Here is a 25,522-nt window from a genome sequence, read left to right as displayed (position 1 = left end):
ACGGTCCATGCATTGATGAGGTCGCCTCCATACCCGTAGATGTCCATCCGCTTGACACAGTTTGAAACGAGACTCGTCCGACCAGGCAACATGTTTCCAGTTATCAACAGTCCAAAGTCAGTGCTGACGGGTGCAAGCGTGGCGTAAAGTTTTGTGTCGTACAGTCATCAAGGGTACACAAGTGTCGACTTCGGCTCCAAAATCCCATATCGGTGATGTTTCGTTGAATGGTTTGTACGCTGACTCACTCAATTCTTGATAACCTCCCATTTTAGCAACAGTAACCAGTCTGACAACTGCGTCAGACACGTGTTGTTTTATATAGGCGTTGCTTATATAGGCCTTGTCTTATACAGGGCCGTATTCTGACTATTTACATATCTCTGTATTTTAAGACGCATGCCTATACTAATTTCTTTGGTGCTACTGTGTATGGCTGTCCTCATATAACTTCAGACAACAAAATACCTCGAACATGTCGCAGCGTAAAAAGAAATCTAGATGAAATGTTAATATTAGTGAATGATACGTCTGTGACTTCTACACTGGTCATGTCCTAACTAAGCCACATGCGTGGGCGGGATCAACTTAGTATTTAACAATGGGAAACTCATATTTATTGCATATTTGGATCCCCTTTCAAAAACTACGTGCGGTTTACTCAAAGCATTGCTATCCATTCGTGACAGATGGGGCTATAATCGATAAATATCAAGTGTGCCTGTTTTTCCATTTACGAACCAACACGTTTGGTTCTACATTTCGTTTACGATATAATTATATACCTTTGTATTTTAACGGTTGACACCCATGTTCGAAATTTACTTTAGTGTTACAAATTTGATACTGCTGTACAGTATGGTTAGCCGTTTCAGTGTCTGGTTAGAAATTACTTTCAACGTGGTCCAGGAACAACGACGTGGCTATAGTGTTCTGTTCTCATCGAGATGCTTGATTTCGGTGAGTCCCCTTGCGTCTTACCGTAATTTACAAAGATTTTAAGTTGTTTACATGCATTGCACGCACGAGTTGATAAATTTATCGAAATGGGAGGTCGTCAGATTGAGCATTTATTATGAATTGCAATTATGGTAGAGGCAAGGTGACTCAGGGAAATAAAGCACCCAATGGTGAGGGGGAATGGTACTCACCAATGTCAAGCATACCGATGGGGAAAAAGAAAAGTGATTTCTAACCAGACCCTGAAATAGCTACCGTAACCATGTTGTACTGTACAATCAAATCTGCAAGACTAAAGTAAATTTCGAACATCAGTATCGACAGTTACAACACAAAGGTTTACATTTGCATCGTAAATGAAATGTAGAACCAAGTACGTCGATTCTTAATTGCAAAAACAGGCCTCCTTTATATTTGTCGAATGCAGCGCCATCTACCGTGAATGCAAAACAATGGTTTGAGTAAACCGTGCGTATTTTTGGGCGTAGAAAAGGAATGTGCATTTGAAAGCACACAGTTGTCCCCACTCTCACAGAAGAGTTGTTGGATGATGGCCAGTTGTAACGCAGACAGATGCCCCTTTTACTAATGTTAACCTTTCACCTAGAACATCACTATTCAACGATGCGTCGTTTCCGAGGTATTTTCTCAAGCTAAAACATCCTGTGTGTCTTTATAGTTTGAATCCTGAAAACGCTATAACGCCCAATGTTTTATCGTTGTTTTAGCCAAATTTCTTGATGAATAAGTGAGAGAGTTGCTGATCAGTGACCCACAAACCGCTGCTGTCGATAACGGCCTTTGTCATCAGTGTACCTCAGCATGGTGGCTGTGCTGACGTCCCTCTAGAACTGCACTCACTGACGCGGAGCTCAGGGAGCTGCACTTTGCATAAACCACTCAGTATTTCTATCAGACCCCGAGCTGGCGTCGGTATAGCCTCGGCGACATAATATGTACCACTCACTTTGTCATTTTTCGTTCCCTGAGGATGCAGCGCTTGTTAAGTGCAAGTAAATTGATTTAGCATGTGTTCCACTTCATAAAATGTAAATGAAATTTACCACTCCTTTCTAATGGAAAAGATCGACGAAGGGTATCTTCCTGCCACAGTACATTACGGCATCTAAATATGCCAACAGCTGTAGTTTACCCCTATTTGCGGGGAGCCACATTGGATAAACTGCAAGGATAAATCCCAGCATTTTCCATTTAGTGTTTCTCCAATTGTTCTACTCGAGGCCTGCTTACGTCGCATCTTCTATATCTCTCTCGTTGTCTCCATTGCAACTTCTGTCCTCAGATCGCGGCTTCTAAAGCACTATTTCAATCAGTGAAATTCGGTGTTGCTTTAGAGATTGCTACTCGTATTATTCTCACTACAACAATATTCCAAGTCCTTAAGAAAGCAGATCGGCTCCTTATTTATAGCAAATATCGCACAGCCAATCCTGAGACAGTATAAACTCACAAATCATTATAATGATTGTGTAGTCTGATCTAATTCCTTGAGCACCGCAAGTACTGATCATCAGTTCACTGTATTTACTTCTGTGGTTTTTCAGTTCAGTCTAATGTTTCCCGCAGCAAAATTACTTTTCCAGTCTCTTGTACTCAAATGAAATAAGCACTAATTATTGATACGTGTTCACGTCATGGAGGCTGAACGAGCACTCCTCCAAGGCTTGTAGTAAACTGTCTGCCGTCTGCTCGCACAGGCCCCACATCGGTGACAGTTCGGCCATCTCCGCCGGAATTCGTAACTGTAATCTGATTCTTTTGTTAACTTCGGCGCACTAATATTTAATAAATGAAAATGTGATTATAATGAGGTCAATATCGTTAGAGGCTTTATCATTATTATCAGATTCGTTTTCCTTGGTAAGTCAAGAATTGATTACTAGAACCGGATTCTATGCAAAATGGCGCCTAATCCGCTACGTGAGTTGCACTGACCTTCAGTCTCTGAAAGCCAAAAGTATCCTACTGTCAGGGCTTCCCCACCCTCTGGGTCCCGTGACGTCACTGTCTCTCACTTGCGGGCTGGGTGACACATGTCTCTATAGGTTCGCAGAAATACAGTGCCGAGTACAGTTCTCTACAATAAGACAAACCGTAATCCGAAATGTGGCGTAAACACCACTGCTCAGCGTGCTAAATGTCGGTATTAGGTTTGCTGTAGTTTTCGTGCTATCTTCGACCGTTTCCGGCTCGCCAAAAGACCAGGAACTGTTTTTTAACATTATAACTTAAGTGAAAACAAAATTAAAACCCTCAGCGTATATCACCGGCCGTTTCCAGGTTTGTTTAGTATTTCTTATTAAAGTATTCAGGTATGATGGTTAAGCTGCATACGGATCCCGCCGTCGTGGAAAGTAACTCTACCAGCTCTTCCATTACAGTGAAATAAATATTTTAATATTTTGAAGCCTCAGCACCTGGTTGGACGTTTGATCTTAAGACCAATTTCACGTATTTACAGATGCGTGTTTTAAAACTTTAAAACCGTTGGCGCGTTAACGCGAGTGTGAAGAGGGGGGGGGGGGGGGGGTTGAAAACAACCTAACAGCATGGCGCACGTTTGGTGAGATATGACATGATTTCCTTTTACATAGAATGTTACTGGGAAAGAAGCGACAGGGAGGCCATTAAGTTCAAATTCGGTGAATAAGAGAACACTAGTCACGGGCCTCATGGAAAGTGAAAGGGGAGGAGATTTAAATGACAGCGACAGTAGCTATTTAGGCAGAACAGCCTTTCAATGAAGATTCAGAAAACAAGATGGAGAATTTGTGGCAGATAGGACTGTGCTGAAAAGCATGAGGTGTTGATAAGCATTTGGAAGAGAAGGTTATTCTGATAGAGCTTTTGTATGTCCATCCTTTTAGCAGGAGGTCTCTGGACGACGGCCGTTTACTATCGTGACAAATAAATAAAAACACCTACCTCAGTCCTTATGATTTTATTTTATTTTATGGCTACTAATTTCAACGCTTCATGCCGTCATCTTCAGGCTGTTTTTGATGCGGTACAGGTTAATATGATCCCCATGCATAACACATCAGTTGTCAGCATTACTGGATACGCAGATAATGTGCCAGCAAACTTCAGATAGAAGATTAGATTAGATTAGATTAGTGCTCGTTCGATAGATCATGAATACGACACTTCTTAATGATGTGGAACGTGTCAGGTTAATAAAAGGTGTCTATACAAGATATTACTCTGCAATTCACATTTAAATGCTTGGCAGAGGGTACATCGAACCACAATCGTACTATCTATCATTCCACTCCCGAACAGCGCGCAGGAAAAACGAAAACCTAAACCTTTCTGTTCGAGCTCTGATTTCTCTTATTGTATTTTGATGATCATTCCAACCTATGTAGGTTGGGCTCAACAAAATATTTTCGCATTCGGAAGAAAAAGTTGGTGCCTGAAATTTCGTAAATAGATCTCGCTGCAAAGAAAAACGTCTTTGCTTTAATGACTTCCATCCCAACTCGCGTATCATACCTGCCACACTCTCTCCTCTATTACGTGATTATACAAAACGAGCTGCCCCTTTTTTGCACCCTTTCGATTTACTCCGTCAATCCCACCTGGTAAGGATCCCACACCGCGCAGCAATATTCTAACAGAGGACGAATGAGTGTAGTGTAAGCTGTCTCTTTAGTGGACTTGTTGCGTCTTTTAAGTGTCCTGCCAATGAAACGCAACCTTTGGCTCGCCTTCCCCACAATATTATTTATGTGGTCTTTCCAACTGAAGTTGTTCGTAATTTTAACACCCAGGTACTTAGTTGAATTGACAGCCTTGAGAATTGTGCTATTTATAGATTAATCGAATCCCAACGGATTTCCTTTGGAACTCATGTGGATCACCTCACACTTTTCGTTATTTAGCGTCACCTGTTACCTGCTACACCATACAGCAATCTTTCTAAATCGCTTTGCAACTGATACTGGTCTTCAGATGACCTTAATAGACGGTAAATTACAGCATCATCTGCGAACAACCTAAGAGAACTGCTCAGACTGTCACCCAGGTCATTTATATAGATCAGGAACAGCAGAGGTCCCAGAACGCTTCCCTGGGTAACACCTGATATCACGTTTTACTCGATGATTTGCCGTCTATTACTACGAACTGCGACCTTCCTGACTGGAAATCACGAATCCAGTTGCACAATTGAGACAATACTCCATAGGCCCGCAGCTTGATTAGAAGTCGCTTGTGAGGAACGGTGTCAAAAGCTTTCCAGAAATCTACAAATACGGAATCAACTTGAGATCCTGTGTCGATAGCGGTCATTACTTCGTGCGAATAAAGAGCTAGCTGCGTAGCACAAGAACGATGTTTCCTGAAACCATGCTGATTACGTATCAATAGGTCATTCCCTTCGAGGTGATTCATAATGTTTCAATACAGTATATGCTCCAAAACCCTACTGCAAACCAACGTCAATGATATAGGTTTATAGTTCGATGGATTACTCCTACTACCCTTCTTAAACAAAGGTGCGATCTGCGCAATTTTCCAATCTGTAGGTACATATCTATCGGTGAGCGAGCGGTTGTATATGATTGCTAAGTAGGGAGCTATTGTATCAGCGTAATCTGAAAGGAACCTAATAGGTATACAATCTGGACCTGAAGACTTGCCCGTATCAAGCGATTTGAGTTGCCTAGCAACCCCTAAGGTATCTACTTCTAAGAAACTCATGCTAGCAGCTGTTCGTGTTTCAAATTCTGGAATATTCCATTCGTCTTCCCTGGTGTAAGAATTTCGGAAAACTGCATTCAATAACTCTGCTTTAGCGGCGCAGTCGTCGGTAACAGTACCATCGGCACTGCGCAGTGGAGGCATTGACTGCGTCTTGGCGCTTGTGTACTTTACATACGACCAGAATTTCTTCGGATTTTCTACCAAATTTGAGGACAATGTTTCGTTGTGGAACCTATTAAAGGCATCTCGCATTGAAGTCCGTGCCAAATTTCTCACGTCTGTAAATTTTAGCCTATCTTTGGGATTTCCCGTTCTTCTGAACTTCCTCTGCAACAGTGTTCGGGCCTGTTTTGTGTACCATGGGGGATCAGTTCCGTCTCTTACCAATTTATGAGGTATGAATCTCTCAATTGTTGTTGCTACTATATCTTTGAATTTAAGCCACATCGCGTCAACATTTGCATAGTCAGTTCGGAAGGAATGGAGATGTGTCTCTTAGAAAGGCTTCTATTGACACTTTATCCGCTTTTTTAAATAAAGTTATTTTGCGTTTGTTTCTGGTGGCATTGGAAGGAACGGTATTGAGGCTAGCTACAATGACCTTGTGATCACTAATCCCTGTGTCAGTCACGATGGTCTCTATTAGCTCTGGATTGTTTGTGGCTAAGAGGTCAAGAGTATTTGCGCAACCATTTACAATTCGCGTGGGTTCGTGGACTAACTGCTCGAAATAATTTTCGGAGAAAGCATTTAGGACAATCTCGGAAGATGTTTTCTGCCTACCACCGGTTTTGAACAAGTATTTTACCCAACATATCGAGAGAAGGTTGAAGTCCCCACCAACTATAAACGTTGAGTGGGGTATTTATTTGTTACGAGACTCAAATTTTCTCTAAACTGTTCAGCAACTATATCCTCGGAGTCTGCGGGTCGGTAGAAGGAGCCAATTGTTAACTTAGTTCGGCTGTTAAGTATAACCTCCACCCATACCAATTCGCACCGAGTATCTACTTCGACTTCACTACAAGATAAACCACTACTGACAGACACAAACACTCAACCACCAATTCTGCCTAATCTATCTTTCCTGAACACCGTCTGAGACTTCGTAAAAATTTCTGCAGAGCTTATTTCAGGCTTTAGCCAGCTTTCTGTACCTATATCAGCTTCTGTGATTTTCTATTAGCGCTTGAAGCTCAGGGACATTCCCAGCACAACTACAACAATTTACAACTACAATTCCGACTGTTCCTTGATCCAAGCACGTCCTGAAGTTGCCATGCACCCTTTGAGATTGCAGCCCACCCCGTACTTTCCCGAGGCAGTCTAACCTAAAAAACCGCCCAGTCCACGCCACACAGCCTCCGCTACCCGTGTAGCCGCCAGCTGAGTGTAGTGAACTCCTGACCTATTCAGCGGAACCCGAAACCCCACCACCCTATGGCGCAAGTCAGGGAATCTGCAGCCAACAATCTGATTCAGACCCTCCACCCGGCTCTGCACCAAAGGTCCACAGTCAACATTGAAGTCTCCACAAATAATAATTTGCTTTCCCTTATCTGACAGATACCACAACAAGACATCCAGGTTTTGGAGGAATAAATGAAAGTTTCCTTCAGGGGACCTACATACTGTTACAATTATAAAAGAACCCTCCTTCAGTTTAAGTTGACAGGCACATGCTTCTATATGTTGCTCTAGACAAAACTTTTTTGTATCTAAGCTTTCTACACAGTGATAACTTTTGACATATGTGGCAACTCCTCCTCCCACCTTATTCTCTCTACTCATATGTGCAGCTAGTTTAAAACGACTGATATTTACCTTTTCCATATCAGTTACAATGTGATGCTCAGACAGGCACAGTATATCTATTACATTATGGAAGTTTGAAGTGATTTTGAGATGATGTCTGTGTTATCTAATGGCATAGATAGGATTTTATTTTGTTCTTCGCGTGCTGTTTAGATACTAGCGTAAGAGTTGCAGTTAAATAAGAGGGATGCAACGACTGAGAAAACGATAGAGAAAAGAGAATATATGATAGGTTCGGTCTGAAGAGAATGAAGTAAGTGATGAATTTGTGTAATGGCCAGGCTCTTGGCACAACATAATACCCACTCGGAGCAACAGAGGGGTCCAGAGGGGGTACGCGAGCGGATGAGGTAGTCGTTGCGCACACTGGCAGCACCGCTGGCGAAAGAAAACAATTGTTCACGTCACGCGTGGAGAGGCGCCGTAATGGAGTTCGAGGAGGCAGGGGGGCGGGAGGCGCGAGAGGTGGCGGCGTGGGCGGTGAGGAAGAACAAGAGAACGGCGCGGCGCGGCGTGAGGCGGGGGCGAGGGGCGGGGGGCGTAAATTGGAGCTGGCTGGGGGTACAGGCAACTGGGTCAAGGGAAATCGATGGGAAAAGCGAGAGCAGGGGAGGCGGGAGCCTGGCCAGGCGGGGGCGCGGGGCCGCAACTGGGGGCGGGAGGCGGGCAAGGTCGCCGGCGGTCCCCCGGACGTAGCGGCCCAGGGCAAACACGCCGATCCCAGCACATCGGCTAATTCCGCCCCCACTCCAAGGAAGGGCAGCCACCGCGACAGAACTTTGCGCACGCCCGTAGCCGTGTGTCTGCCAGTGACGGTTCTACCTCCCTCTGAGAGGTCGCAGCGGGCAAATTTTTTCCTATTTACTTTCAGCGAGTACATTGGCAGATGTGTCTGTGCCCCAGAACCGTAAAATTTGAAGTAAACACTACATAGTAGGGAGGCTTCCAGTCGACTCAGCAGACTTATCTACCACACCTGCTACTATCGTACTGTAAGGTGAGACCCGCTTGCTTACGACTACAAGCTAGTGGGAGGACGAAAGGGAAATAGAATGAAACAGGGCACAGAGACGTGGAAGAGCAGGTGTAAAAAGATTTATTAGTACTGAATAAAAAGTAAAGCTGATTAATCATTTTGGGCTACCACGCAGATCGCTCTGCCATCTTCTGTTTTCTTCACAAGTATAGTATTCGTAAGTCAGGGTCCGGACATCGAATTCCTGAAGTAGTATTTCGCAATTCTTTAACGAACTCGAAAAAATCGCTCTTGGAAATTGTAAGATTTCTGGGCATTGCTAAGTTCAAAACACTTCAAATCAATTAACAGAGCTGAGCGTTTGCAGTAATGTAGTGGATAGAGACACAGAGTTACGAAACCTGATGTAGTCGGTTCACATCTTGGTATCTTTTGCGTGTGGCATTAAGGCGTGGTATTCGTGAAGTAATTTATTCAAATATCAAAAATGGTTCAAATGGCTCTGAGCACTATGAGATTTAACATCTGAGGTCATCAGTCCCCTAGAACGTGGAACTACTTAAACCTATCTAACCTAAGGACATCACACACATCCATGCCCGAGGCAGGATTCGAACCTGCGACCGTAGTGGTCGCAAGGTTCGTAACTGAAAATTCGAATATCGGTAGTAGCAAATTTCTTTTACTTTCATATAAATTCGATTTTTACTGAAAGCAGAACTGTTAGTTAACATACATTATATCATAATATTTTAATAAAAATAATGTGTCTATCCTCATTTTTCCCTTTCCTTGTAGCTCCTCATTTGTTTCAAAATTTATGGACGTATGTTCCATCTTTGCAACGAAATGAAAGGCAGTTTGTTTGTTCCCACACACGTTTCCCTCCTTTTATTTATTAAGCATTTCAGTGAACTCTAATATATGTTTGGCTTTACAAATAAGTACAAGTATGTTACTGTGTTACGTTTCCTCTTGCTTTTCAACTGCTTTTCAGGCTCGAAAAAGCTTTTGGAGTACAAGGTTCGTGAGTGTAAATTATCGTCTACTGTTACTTACTATTTTCAAATTTTTTTAGCCTCGTATGTCATCCTGAAGCTATTTTTTGCACTCTTCATATTCCAGATGGCGGATTTTCAGAGTTTTATAGACCACATTTATTTTAGTGCTTTACTTGCACTTTTCACTGTGTTTGTGTAGTATTGCAAATTGTCACTGTGTGTTTATCTTTCGTCATTTGGTCGCGTTGTGTATATGAGGTTTGATATTCGTCCATTTGTTATGTGTGTGTGTGTGTGTGTGTGTGTGTGTGAGTGAGTGGATTATGTTGTATATATATACTCTGGCGACCAAAATTGAATCAAGAAACGGAAATTTTACAAGGTTGCGTTTATTTCTCCACAGAACAGTATAAACAGTTAATAGTAAAGTAGAAGCAATGTAAAAATACAGAACTTAAACAGCTGCAACATTTATAACGATAGACAAAAACGTTGTACTTTTTTCCAGCTTTACGAATTTCCACACACATTGTGACAACTGGCTGATGAGCTCAGTGTGGGGTGTGACCATCTCCCGCAGCAGTACTGACATGACAATGATGGGACATAATGTGAATGATGTCATCAATCTCATGTTGAGGCATAGCGCCCGTTCCTCCTGCAGAGATGCTCGAAAGTCTTGGAAAGTGGTTGGTGGATGCTGAACTGATGCAGCCCGTTTCCTCGTGCATCTTGAAACGTCCCCTTAGAAAAATTATACATGACTGTGCTTAAACTGACACACAATAGCTTTTAGCGCAACGCAATCTGACTTCCAAAAATCCCTACGAAAGAATGGCCCTGACTAACATTAACCTATACGTTTCACAAATCACTTACCTCACAAAAATCTTCATTACTCAAGCTACTGCAATACAGCGAGCGCCACTACTGCCAGCTAAATAAAAGATTCAAACTACGGAAGTCACTAACTACTGAGGCACAGTTAGCAAATGAAAGGTTTTAATAGAGAACAAACAATGTATTTACCTTAATAGTCATAATATATATCAGTTCATGACACCAATTCTTACAAATTTCAAAACTCCGCCATCTCTCTCCCCACGTCCACCACTGCTGGCGGCTCACCTCCAACTGCGCAACGCTACGCGCTGTTAGCATCCAGCTGCCTCTGCTCAACACTACAATGGCAGACAACAATGCAAACTAAACACACACTGCGCACAGCACAGCCAGTGATTTTTCATACCGAGCGCTAAGCGGCGTTACCAATAAGAAAACCTAAACAGCCTACTTACATAGCCCCCACGCTTCCCACAAAAAATTTTTACAAATTGTTTTGGGCAGTGGCCAATAATGATCTGATAAAATTTTTCATAATTACTATAACAAAGATATCAAATGCACACACTTATTGATACAATGTTGGTCAAAAGCTAAAATTTTCTCACAGTCCATATAGACAGTCCTGATCATTCATCACAGTAAAACAGTAGTGTTTTTCTCAAAGACTGAGCAATAAAAGAAGATGCACACGGAAGTAGTGGATTTCCATGCAGTCTTGAAGAAGTAGTGTTGTCCTTCCAACGAAAGACAGTGCTGACTCTTGACATGCAGACAGGTAATGGGCCACAACAGAGTCAGTCGACGTTGAAGACTATCGGTAGGTAGGTCATCACAGAGCAGACCCACTGTAGTCCTGGTAGAGATTACGGTATTGGTGGGCCACCAGAGGTGCAGACCCATTGCAGTCCTTGTAGAAATAATGGTATTGGGGGGTCATCAAAGGTGTAGACCCACTGTAGTCCTTGTAGAGATGGCCAGCAGCCATCTGTTTGACTGTGCAGGCGCACAATCACCATTGAAGGGTCTTGCGGATAATATAACAAGTCCATAACCACCACTTGTGCACTCAGAAAAATTGTTTTTGAAATGTCCTTAGAACCAACAATGCTGTTATCCAGTCCCTTGCTGAATTATTAACACACGTGCAAACACTATCAGTCCCTACTTCTCACATATTGTCCATATACTATGACCAACAGAAACGTGTGCAGTGAAATGTAATTTACAAGTTACTTAATTTGATGAACTGGTGTCAATTACAATTTTATAACATAAGAATGCAATAACAAAGGTACAAAATACATCTTTAAAGAACATAACACTACAGATAACATTTGCAGTAGTACAGGCTTTACAAAAGAATCGAAATAGCAAATACATCAGTGTTACAAAAATTACGACATAAGTACATACATAAAAGATCAGAATAACTTTTGAAACATCAACTTCACACATGAGTATTAGAACAAAATAGAATAAATAATGTCTAAACATCTTTACAAAGTAAATAACATGTTATTAATGCAAATTATATTTCAGGATAACAGTATTCCTCATCATACTGAATGTAGCTTAGTACTAGAAGAGCAAAAATTCTATGAAACAGTACACAGAGACAGGAAGAAAACAAATACACAAGGGTACACAAACACATAACGGGATAATACGAAAGGAAAGGACAGGGTTTGTTTTACTGCAGTATTTTGCATAGAGATCTCCCTTAGTTCATCATTATTCCCAAAAAGTCCTATCTAAACCTGCTTTCTGTCTTCTGTACACATCCTCTTTCAAAAATAGTTTTTCTCCACTGTACACTACTTTTTTGGCCAAACCATTTTCTTATAGCTTCTCAATGCTTTTCTTCCAATAATGCTTTTCTTCCAAGTCACCATAGTTAGTTTCTTATATAGTCTACCCCCTCTTAAGCTAACTTAAAGCTACTGAGCTCAGATGCTAAACCAAGGGACGAGGCAATGCAGCAGCGCAAAACAATTTATACAAACAACAATGAAATAAAATGTAAGTTGTCAAAGAAGCAGCAATATTAAAACTAATATAAGGCAATGCACAGCAAACAAGAAAAATAAATCAGTAGTAAAACTGGCTTAACAGAGTAATACAAAGTGAAATTCAGTAGCACTATGCCTGGCACACAGTAGAAGCAAATGCAACAGCTTATACCTAAACATGACGAAGCTCAAGCAGAAAAAATATTACAGTAAAGACAACAATGCAGAAAAGGGAGATGTCGATTCACATCTTAATGTCTATATAATTAAAGTGGTGCACCACAACTTATTCTACCATAAATATTACCAAGTACTTGAAAAGAAAATTATGTATGCAGTTCCTGTGAAGGGAAGTCTTTTTGTGCTCCTTCGTTTTTTTAAGTACATCATAATTATTTACTGGATCTGTAGGCATAAAATATCTATATTAGTACATCCATTAAATTTTATTGTAACCAATGCTGCAGTGCAGCTAGAAACTAGATATTAAACAAAATAGGCAAAGCAAGGCGTGAAACATCATTCGCTAGCCATAAGTCATTTCATAATGCAGTAAACAATCTTCCAACTAGCAAGACAATAGACATGAAATGTTTCTCATCATTTCATTTCAGTAAATATCATAAATTAAGAACTCCACAGTGTAATCATGTTTTCAAGTTTGAGGGTGTCGTATTTACGATGCTTTCTACAAAGGAATGTCAATAGCGAGGATAATGACCTCTTTTTTTTTCACCTGTGCCTATGACAGGCACACACTAATGGCTTTTTTTCAGGCGCCTGTCGCGCAGCTGGGTGCCCACGACGCATTACGTGCAGGTGGTCCCTTACCTTTCTTACTGAAAAATTTACGACATCTGTTTCCACTACAGTGACAGTCACATATAAAAATATTTTCACAGGTTGAGAATTTGCTGTACAAATCTGTAGAAACAAAATCCTTTAAATATAATAGTGTCCAAAAAATTTTCATCGGCATTGTAATACATTCACGCATTTACATACATTTCATAACTCTTAATGTACGATTCTTGGTTTCCAACAACCTTTTTCACAAATCAGAGTCCCTAAGCACTACTCATTATTCCTTACCTTATTCGTCGACACTTCTTCAATATCTCATCATAATAAATATGTAGCATAATCAAATTCCTCATATAGCATCAGCTTATTGATCATAAACATACTGCAACAGCATAATACACATCGTCGTCGTAATAATAACATCATAACACCTTAGTCAAATCTCAAAAGCGTCGTAGCTTCCTCCAATAATTTCAAAACCTAAAAAAAATTCTCTGCTCATGTCAAAAGAGTACCTCAAACGTACTTTAAAAATGATGATCCCATACCAAATATGTCATTCAAAGCTCTCATAGTATCACAATGGTTCCGAAAAAGTATGAACAGCTCACAAAGTACAGACAAAATACAATTTCATAAGTGTTAAGTTATCCACCTGCGTAATTGGGTAAACATGTGTCTCTGATAGAGAAAAAAAATTGTTTCTTAGTTAAATAATCAGATAGCTGTGTAATTATGTGTTAGAGAAATATGGTACCGATGTGTAAAGTCCTATAAGCAAATACCATATTAGCTAGGGCTCCTTGTGCTTGCCATACACATGGTACACAAAGTAAGCGTGTACCCCCCTGAGGATTAATGTAATTATACCCTCAGGTGTTACAGATTACAGCAATGGAATGAAATGTATCACAAAAAACTTTCTTTTTAATTCAACAATATTGATAAATAAATGGTTTAAGTACCAAATTAATCACTCAAATGCGTACCCTGTAGTGCTAAATGTGCGTTTTGCTGTAAGATAATTCTGTGGAACTGTCGTAGTTATCGTCCTCTGTAAGCAAAGTTCTGCTGAAGTCAATGTACTTACCTCATCATAAACGAAGGTGAAATGTTTTCCGTATAGATATCGTAGTTATTACGTACCTTACCGTGATCAAGAAAGTACTATAATGTAACGTATTGTTGTGCTACGATAAAGGCTGTCTCATTGTAGCTATACCACAAAAGTTACTACTAAAACATGTTTTACTTTCCAGAATAATACAGAAAAACTGTGCAGATATAAAACAGATACACCGTAAAAGCAACAATGTAAATCGTGTCACATATTAGTAGCGTCGTGATATAATCGTGTAGCTATTATAGAAACCAAATGCTAAGTCATCTTTAATCTCACCGAATGAACTTCAAATAAAGAATGTGTATTCAAGTAAACCAAAATGTTGCATTAAAATCTCATTAGCAGTACTGGTAAATGTTCTAAGTATGTAAGCCTTATAGTCGTTACGTAATCGTGCAACTAACAAGCAAGAATGTACACACACAATAACACTGTGACGTCTGCTCACTATAACAATGCACTCGTAAATACTGTCTAAATAAGTTCTCTAAGTTCTAGACTGGATAGTTAACTTCAAAACATTGTTGCATGTTAACAGATTCTTAGTGTGACAAAGTCTACTAGTGACGTGATGTGAACAGCTTTATGGCAAAGACAAAGTTAAAAAGCAGATTATCTTTCAATAAATGGTTTTACATGTGAAATGTGGTGTAAACCTTTACTCTTCCTAGTACGAAGAGTTTCAACCGCCAGCCAGAGCACGCGGCTGCCTGCGGTGCGAGTCATTGTCTGTCTCTTTGTTGGCGCGCGCCGTTATTGGGATTAGGAGACCTAACTTCTACAAATTCACCTTGCCGAAAGGGCCCAGCTCTGTTTGAAGCTCGCCAGTTCTGCTGCAATTCAGGTCTGTCGTTATGATTATATCTTCTGTCGTCATGTCGGTAGTTCTTGTAGTTTCTTTCTTGTCGGTTAAGTGGTGGAGAATTTCTCCCTGAATTATCACTGCGCGGTGGACCCTTGCGTCTGCAATTATTCTGTATCCCGTGATAATAATAGTTCTGGTTGCCATATTGTCTGTTTCTATGATTGTCTGTGTAATATTCATTACTACGGAAATGCGATCTTTCTCTGTAACTATTACTCTGCCAGTGGTTGTCATATGGGTGGTGTCTGTTTTGTTCACGATTTGCGTTGTAAGAATAGCCATGTCGTGTCCAGTTATTGTTTCTTTCATCGCCGAATTGCGACGGATGTGACCTGTACTGATTGTTTTCCTGTTTTCGCATCCCGCGACTGTCTGTGTCAATTTCTAGTTCTTGTAAGAGTCGCTGAAAAGCTTCAGTGTCGTCTTTGCAACGTCCTACCAAAATAGTGTGTCGTAAATGTTCAGGCAATTTGATTAAGCACATGCGGATGAGTTCTGAGGGGCTGTATGGGTTTGAAAGATACTGATTCTTATGCAACATATCTTCAAAATATTTCATAGGACTGGAAAATTCAGATTGTTCGAAATGTTTCATCATAATGATGCTATGTTTTACTCGGTCTTGTGTAGCTTGAGACCAATATGCTGAGAGGAAGGCATGATAAAATTCTCCTTCACTGTGACAATCGTGAATGACCGATCGCATTCTTACAGCTGGTTCATTCTCCAAGTAGCCACACATAAATTCTAATCTGTGCTCTAGTGACCAGTTGGGAGGAAAACAATGAGAGAATTGATGGAGCCACGCTTGTGGATGAATGTCGTTGCCAGAATTCTTAAATGTTTTGAATTTACGTGTAGTAATGAACAGCTTATAGTCAAAATCATTGTGTCGGTGGGTCGCATATCGGTCATTGTTACGTCGTTTCGGCTGTTCCATCTCAAAATTCGGTGTACTTTGCCAATTTCTTTCATAATCTCCAAAGTGCCCTGTGTTGTTATTTTGTGGCAGTTCCGTATTTTTATGTCCCGCTTCCCGTATTGGAGTGCGAGTGTCCTCTGAAATACGTAATTCTTGTATTACCTGTGTCAGCTGATCTTGTACTTCCCGGATTTCTCTTTGATGTTGCGTATTAATTTGATTCTGATTTTGTTTGAATTTCCTAATTTGTTCGAACTCTTCTGTATCATTAAAGACTACCGGTTTTTGTCATTCAGATTATCGTCTACCTTCGTAGATAAATTATTTAGCTGATCCGAAAGTTCAACTACTTTCTCTGATAATGAACTAATGTCCTCCATGTGTCTTTCTGAACCAATTTTCAGAGTATCTACTGTGTCATTTAAGTTTTCTTGAGTTTTTGCAAGTTGCGTAACCGAATCGGTAGATGCAACTGAGTCAATTTTAGCTTGCAAGGTCTCATGATTTTCATGAACAATTGTTTGCAGTTCTTTTATGGCTGCTTCGTGATTCTGTAATGCATTTTCATGCCGCGAAAAAATAGGTTGGAAATGCTCACAAATTTGTGTTTTTACGTCATTACAGACTTTTTGACATTTCGTCTCGATTTTATGTAATTCAGTAGTTAAATCTTCACGTGTTTGTTCAAGCGTATGTTCCACTGAGTCTAACTTTTTAAGCTTTTGCTCCATTGCGTCTAACTTTTTCTGTGTTTGTCTCTGATTTTGTTCCATTGTGTCTAACTTTTGGAGCTTTTGCTGTGTTTGTCTCTGATTTTGTTCCATTTTGTCTAACTTTTGAAGATTTTGTCCCATTTGTTTCTGATTTTGTTCAAGCGTTGTGTCTAACTTTTGTAGCCTTTGTCCCATTTGTTGCATTAACTGTAATAACAGTGCACTGGTGTCTGAAACATGTTCCTCAGTGCTTTTCGGTAGTGCATTTGAACCGGAAATATTCGCATTTTGAAAAGCAGAAAATGTGTCTTGATTTATTTGAGAAAACGGTGAGGACGCAAAATCTGAATCTACAGTATTTGAAAGATTGTGTCCTGTCATTTCGGAATCCTGAGGCGAGCTGTTGCCGACCGATCGATCGATAACGCTTCCCTGTTCACTAATTGTTTCACTGCCTACACCATTATTTGCAACCCGCTCCATTTCCCTATGCACAATTACTAAATTACTACTTTGAACATTAGTTAATTCATTACATGGTGGCGCTAACACACTGCTTTCGTCTTCACTGTCATTTCTCAGTTTCCTTTGGAGCCTAGTATTACGTTTTTCACACGCCATTATTGTCACAAATTTTCACACGACAACACAGAAAAACACAATTTGAAGAACAAAAATAAGAGAACACATTAACATAGCACTGAAAATAATATCTAGTTAATTGCAAGCGCAGCTGCGAAATACTTCGTGCAAAACTACATGCATGCCACAACTATTTTACTGTACAACAATGAAAGACTGCAACTACAAAGGAAATTCTCTCTATGATTACGCGCTAGCAATAAAAAAAATCTACATTAATTACACAAACTACAAGAAAAAGATCAGAAGATTCCAGTGAGGTATCCTCGGTTAAGGGTCGACATATGAAACGTCCCCTTAGAAAAATTATACATGACTGTGCTTAAACTGACACACAATAGCTTTTAGCGCAACGCAATCTGACTTCCAAAAATCCCTACGAAAGAATGGCCCTGACTAACATTAACCTATACGTTTCACAAATCACTTACCTCACAAAAATCTTCATTACTCAAGCTACTGCAATACAGCGAGCGCCACTACTGCCAGCTAAATAAAAGATTCAAACTACGGAAGTCACTAACTACTGAGGCACAGTTAGCAAATGAAAGGTTTTAATAGAGAACAAACAATGTATTTACCTTAATAGTCATAATATATATCAGTTCATGACACCAATTCTTACAAATTTCAAAACTCCGACATCTCTCTCCCCACGTCCACCACTGCTGGTGGCTCACCTCCAACTGCGCAACGCTACGCGCTGTTAGCATCCAGCTGTCTCTGCTCAACACTACAATGGCAGACAACAATGCAAACTAAACACACACTGCGCACAGCATAGCCAGTGATTTTTCATACCGAGCGCTAAGCTGCGTTACCAATAAGAAAACCTAAACAGCCTACTTACAATCTCAAACATGCTCTGTGGGATTCAAATCGGGAGAGCGAGCAGGTCACGACATGGGTGCAATCTCTTCCAAGAAAACAACAGCAATGTCGTCCATCAGTACGAAGTCTGGGCCCACAGCACTTCGCAATAACGGCACATTAGGACCCACGATGTCGTCACGATACCTGCAGCAGTTAAACTTTGCCGATTCACCCGTACAGTTTCATGAAGAGGTGTTAGAGTGGTCAACATAATACCCGAACACACCATTTCGGATTCTCTTACGTACTGGCCCATTTCCGCAATGTTTGGGTCCCGAAATCGAGTTCCACTTTCCCTCCAGATGCGAATACCCGGAGAATCTCTCTCCAGGTCGAATCGAGACTCACCTGTGAAAAGAACATTGGACCACTGTTCTACCGTCCAGGTGGCATGCTGACGATACCACTCTAGACGTTCCCTTCTGTGAAGATGCCTCAGAAATACACATACAGCAAGTCTGCGACAGTAAAAGCCACTGTGCCGAAGCATTCTGTGCTCCGTTTGCCTCGATACAACACGTCCAGTGGATGCTGCCAGGGTCAGACGCAAATTGCAGTGCAGTACTAAGGCGGTAGGATCGTGCCCTTACAGCCACATAACGCTCTTCTCTTTCTGATGTCACAAATGGCCGGCCTTGGCCTGGTCTTCGGGGTACAGATTCGGTCTCTATAAACTGCGCCACATCCGATGAACGACAGAAAGATTCACCTTAACCCACCGGGCCACATCAGTTTGCGACTCTCCTGCTTCCACTCTTCCTATGGCCCTCCACGGCAGAGAATGCCTTCTCTGTCCCATACTGCACCGACTGCGACTGTGTACACCGCCATTGTGGGCGAGAGACTGCCCGAAGAACACGGCCCCAGTTGATAGGTGCCCTGACAGCATCGTTGGCGTGCTTGTCCGTTGACCGGAACGCCACCTTCCGTGCAGAACACGATCGTACGGACATGTGTTCACAGTTTGCATGATTACACCGTGAACTAGACATGAACTACACACTTAAAGGAACCATTTGCACTCGAGCACAGACGATATTTAATTTACTGAACTTAGATTATATGTATCGATTTTTTAAGACAAGAGAAATCAAAACAAAGGAATTAACACCGCTCTCTTGTCACAGCCAGTAGGCATCAGCACTTTTATTCGTTGTCCTAGAAGGACGTAATATTTTGTGCGGCTCCACAGTTAGCCATATTTATACTTATTTGCAGAAAAGAGGCGCAGAGTTAATAAGTCGCTCTCATTTGTGAATTATCTGCAATTATTTACCTAGAATTTTACGTTTCATTCATATAGTAATGTACACTCCTGGAAATGGAAAAAAGAACACATTGACACCGGTGTGTCAGACCCACCATTCTTGCTCCGGACACTGCGAGAGGGCTGTACAAGCAATGATCACACGCACGGCACAGCCGACACCAGGAACCGTGGTGTTAGCCGTCGAATGGCGCTAGCTGCGCAGCATTTGTGCACCGCCGCCGTCAGTGTCAGCCAGTTTGCCGTGGCATACGGAGCTCCATCGCAGTCTTTAACACTGGTAGCATGCCGCGACAGCGTGGACGTGAACCGTATGTGCAGTTGACGGACATTGAGCGAGGGCGTATAGTGGGCATGCGGGAGACCGGGTGGACGTACCGCCGAATTGCTCAACACGTGGGGCGTGACGTCTCCACAGTACATCGATGTTGTCGCCAGTGGTCGGCGGAAGGTGCACGTGCCCGTCGACCTGGGACCGGACCGCAGCGACGCACGGATGCACACCAAGATCGTAGGATCCTACGCAGTGCCGTAGGGGACCGCACCGCCACTTCCCAGCAAATTAGGGACACTGTTGCTCCTGGCGTATCGGCGAGGACCATTCGCAACCGTCTCCATGATGCTGGGCTACGGTCCCGCACACCGTTAGGCCGTCTTCCGCTCACGCCCCAACATCGTGCAGCCCGCCTCCAGTGGTGTCGCGACAGGCGTGAATGGAGGGACGAATGGAGACGTGTCGTCTTCAGCGATGAGAGTCGCCTCTGCCTTGGTGCCAATGATGGTCGTATGCGTGTTTGGCGCCGTGCAGGTGAGCGCCACAATCAGGACTGCATACGACCGAGGCACAAAGGGCCAATACCCGGTATCATGGTGTGGGGAGCGATCTCCTACACTGGCCGTACACCTCTGGTGATCGTCGAGGGGACACTGAATAGTACACGGTACATCCAAACCGTCATCGAACCCATCGTTCTACCATTCCTAGACCGGCAAGGGAACTTGCTGTTCCAACAGGACAATGCACGTCCGCATGTATCCCGTGCCACCCATCGTGCTCTAGAAGGTGTAGGTCAACTACCCTGGCCAACAAGATCTCCGGATCTGTCCCCCATTGAGCATGTTTGGGACTGGATGAAGCGTCGTCTCACGCGGTCTGCACGTCCAGCACGAACGCTGGTCCAACTGAGGCGCCAGGTCGAAATGGCATGGCAAGCCGTTCCACAGGACTACATCCAGCATCTCTACGATCGTCTCCATGGGAGAATAGCAGTCTGCATTGCTGCGAAAGGTGGATATACACTGTACTAGTGCCGACATTGTGCATGCTCTGTTGCCTGTGTCTATGTGCCCGTGGTTCTGTCAGTGTGATCATGTAATGTATCTGACCCCAGGAATGTGTCAATAAAGTTTCCCCTTCCTGGGACAATGAATTCACGGTGTTCTTATTTAAATTTCCAGGAGTGTATATGATGAAATGAATACGCTTAATCGTATGCATTTCTCTGTTTTAATAGTTTTAGTCAACCCATTGCCATAATTGAAGCTGAGGTCAGATCAGAAATGTCTACAAAACATATATAATGACCCCTGGCTACGTTCCGTCCATCTTCGGACGATCGAAGATCGATAAATTCACGGCGTAAATTGTATTTATTTTATTGTGTAACCTCAATGAACAATGCTGCGTAATATTTTATGAAAAATTAAGAAATTCAATTCCAATCTTAAAGGCGAAACAAACTTTAATCTCTCAATTACGTATCAAAACAATTATTATTATTACAAATTATTATTATTATTATTAATATTATTATTATTATTATTTGTTAAAACACAGGACGCAGAAATAGCGATTTGTTGATTTGGAAATTTGCAAATTTGTGGTAAGTCATCGGTCCCCACATACACCCATGCCCGAGGGAGGACTCGAACCTCCGACGGGGGGACCCGCACGGACCGTGCCAAATCGTTTGTTGCTTTAATTTTGGACATGGACAGCAGTGTTTATACATATAAACGAATATAAAACCACAGATAGGACGTTCATATTCATAAGACATGGGCATTAGAATGTTCTGTAGAAATGGTTAGCATTTAAACCATGTCACCCAGGGGGTTCAAGGTCAACATCGATATCGCGGCACAACATCACTTACCGTTAAACGGTGGCTGCGGTTCTCGTTGTCGCTATAAACCGCAGGTAATGGATCAGTGTGACCTGAGCAGCCGTGAAGATGCCTCAAAGACGTATGCGCGAACTGTAACGTAGAATCAGTGAGTTTGAAGAGGGAGCATTATTGGCATGAGAGAATGCGATGCATCCACCCGGGAAATTGCTGCTCTCGTAGAACGAACTGTTTCGGCAGCGCAACGGGTGTGTGCGGAATGGTTCACGGAAGGCCGTAGAACACAACGAAATGGGTCAGCTCGCACGACCCAGATCACCACCCGAGAAGATCGACACTTCATACAAATAGCATTTCAGGACAGATCTGCTTCCTTCACGGCTCTGGTGCAACGGCGAAACAGTGTAACACATCGTACACTATCAGAGGTGACAGACCATCGCCGTTTATTACGCCATGGGTTAGTGCCCGTCGTCCACTTCTCCGCCTACCTTTGATGAATGTGCAAATACGTGCTAGACGGCAATGGTGTATGGAATGGCATCAGATAGTGTTTTCGGACGAATCCAGGATCTACCTATTTGAAAATGATTGCCACATTTTGTTTCGCCACACGCGGGGGGAGCGGCATCAGTGTGAATGCATTCGCACAAGACATACAGCGCCAGTTCAAGACCTTATTGTGTGTGGTGCTATTTTGTACAAGCACAAATCACAGTTGGTGCGCGTCCAGGGCACTGTGACCAATGTGACCTGCGTGAATGATATCCTGCGACCCGTAGCTATACCCTTTCCGCACATCATCCCAGACGCCATTTTCAGCAAGACAATGTACAACCACATGTTGCTGCATGAACACGTGCCTTCTGGATATCACAGGATGTCAGCCTTCTGCCTTGGGCCGTCATATCGCAAGACTTGTCGCTAATCGAAAATGTGTGGGACATGATGAAACGACCGGTGCAGAGCTGTGGCCCGATGCTAGCCGCTACATATGAACTTTGGAACCAGGCGAATGCGGCATGGATAACCCCGCTGTACCACAGGACGCCATTCTCGCCTCATAGGTTTCGATAGCATCACACACAGAACAAGGTGAAGGAGGCCATAGTGGATCCTATGCTTACTAGGCAAGAGGACACATGCTGAACCGAGCTGACTGAAATATTGATCGTTTTTATTTTTTATTTATTTATTTATTTATTGTTCCGTGGGACCAAATTAAGGAGAAGTCTCCATGGTCATCGAACGAATCAATACATGAAATTATAACACGATATTAGAAACAGATAAAATGAAATATAAAAAAACATTCAGGTGACAAGTCGTAAGTTTAAAGAAAGAAAATCAGCAATGTAACACTGGAATTTGCTTAATTCTTTAGCTCTTCCAGGAGTTCCTCGACAGAATAGAAGGAGTGAGCCATGAGGAAACTCTTCAGTTTAGACTTAAAAGAGTTTGGGCTACTGCTAAGATTTTTGAGGTCTTGTGGTAGCTTATTGAAAATGGATGCAGCATAATACTGCACTCCTTTCTGCACAAGAGTCAAGGAAGTGCATTCCACATGCAGATTGGATTTCTGCCTAGTATTGAGTGAGTGAAAGCTGCTAACACTTCGGAATAGGCTAATATTGCTAACAACAAACGACATTAAAGAAAATATATACTGTGAGGGCAATGTCAGAATTCCCAGACTATTGAATAGGGGTCGACAAGAGGTTCTCGAACTTACACCACATATAGCTCAACAGCCCGCTTTTGAGCCAAAAATACCCTTTATGAACCCCAAAAAATAATACCATACTACATAAGCGTATGAAAGTATGCGAAGTAGACTACTTTTCGTGTTGAAGTGTCACTTATTTAAGATACTGTTCTAATGGAAAATAAAGCAGCATTTAGTTTCTGAACAAGATCCTGGACATGGGCTTTCCACAACAGTTTACTATCTATCCGAACGCCTAGGAACTTGAACTGTTCCGTCTCGCTTATAATGTGCCCATTCTGTCTCATCAAAATATCGGTTCTTGTTGAATTGTGAGTTAGAAACTGTAAAAACTGAGTCTTACTGTGATCTAGCATCAAATTATTTTCCACAAGCCACGAACTTATTTCATGAACTACATTATTTGATAATGTTTCAATATTACACACAAGATCCTTCACTACCAAGCTGGTGTCACCAGCAAACACAAATATTCTTGAATCACCTGTAATAGTAGAAGGGATATCATTTATATAAATAAGGAACAGCATTGGCACCAGCACCGACCCTTGGGGAACGCCCCATTTAACAGTGCCCCATTGGGACTGAACATCACTACCACTCTCAATATTGCGGAGAATTACCTTCTGTTTTCTGTTCTTAAAGTAAGAGGCGAACCAATTGTAAGCTACTCCCCTTACTCCATAATGGTCCAACTTCTGCAGTAATATTTTGTGGTCAACACAGTCAAAAGCCTTTGTTAAATCAAACAAAACACCTAAAGTTCGCAACCTTTTGTTTAATCTGTCCAAAACCTCACAGAGAAAAGAGACTATAGCATTTGCAGTTGTTAAGCCATTTCTAAAACCAAACTGTACATTTGACAGCAAATTATGTGAATTTAAATGCTCCAGTAACCATGTATATACAACCCTGTCGATAACTTTAGCAAACACCGATGGCATAGAAATAGGTCTAAAATTGTCAACATTATCAATGTCTCCCTTTTTATGAAGTGGCTTCACTGCCGAGTACTTTAATCGGTCAGGAAACCGACCACTCCTAAAGGAAAAGTTACAGATATGGCTAAGTACTGGGCTAACATACACAGAACAATACTTCAGTATTCCGCTAGATACCCCGTCATATCCATGAGAGTTCTTGGTCTTTAGTGATTCAGTTATTAACTCAATCTCCCTCTTGTCAGTATCATAGAGGAGCATTTCAGGTAACAGTCTCGGAACACTTTTTTCTAAGAGCGCTATATGATTCCCTGTTGGGACTAGGTTTCTATTTAGTTCTCCTGCTATATTCAGAAAGTGATTATTAAATACTGTACATATATGCGACTTATCAGTAACACGGACATTTCCACTACGCACTGATTCTATGTCCTCGACCTGTCTCTGCAGACCAGCCACTTCCTTTACGACTGACCATATGGTTTTAATTTTATCCTGAGACTTAGCTATTCTATCTGCATACCACATACTTTCTGCCTTCCTAATAACATTTTTAAGCACTGTTTGTAATAGCCTGCTGCATTTAGATTTTTACTGTTTCTAACGTTTTGATATAACTGCCACTTTGTTCTACAAGATATTCTTATCGCTCTAGTCAGCCACCCAGGCTGCCTTTTTGTGCTAGTATCCTGTTTTGAACGTTCTAACGGAAAGCAACTTTCAAAGATCACGAAAAAAGTATTGAGAAAAGCATTATATTTATCGCCTACGGTATCAGCTCTATAAACATCTTGTCACTCTTGTTCCTTGATAAGGTTTACAAAGGTCTCTACAGCAACTGGATCAGCTTTCCTAAACAGCTGATGACTATATTTAATACGTGTTGCAGCACAAAAATCTTTGAGTTAAAATATGTGCATCATGATCTGAGAGGCCATTCACCATTTAGCTAACAGAATGCCCTTCTAGTAATGAGGAATGGTGCCTATGGTTGTTCTACTGTTCCCTTGCACTCTCGTTGGAAAGAATACGGTTTGCATAAGATTATATGAATTCAGGAGGTCTACCAGCATCCTCTTCCTAGCACAATCACTTATACAATTAATATTGAAGTCACCGCATATAACTAACTTTTTGTATTTGCTATAAAGTGAACCAAGAACCTCCTCTAGCTTTAGCAAAAAT

This window comes from Schistocerca gregaria, chromosome 7, assembly GCF_023897955.1.
Source record: "Schistocerca gregaria isolate iqSchGreg1 chromosome 7, iqSchGreg1.2, whole genome shotgun sequence".
Classification (NCBI taxonomy): Eukaryota; Metazoa; Arthropoda; class Insecta; order Orthoptera; family Acrididae; genus Schistocerca; species Schistocerca gregaria.
Note: the sequence above shows the minus strand (reverse complement) of the source record.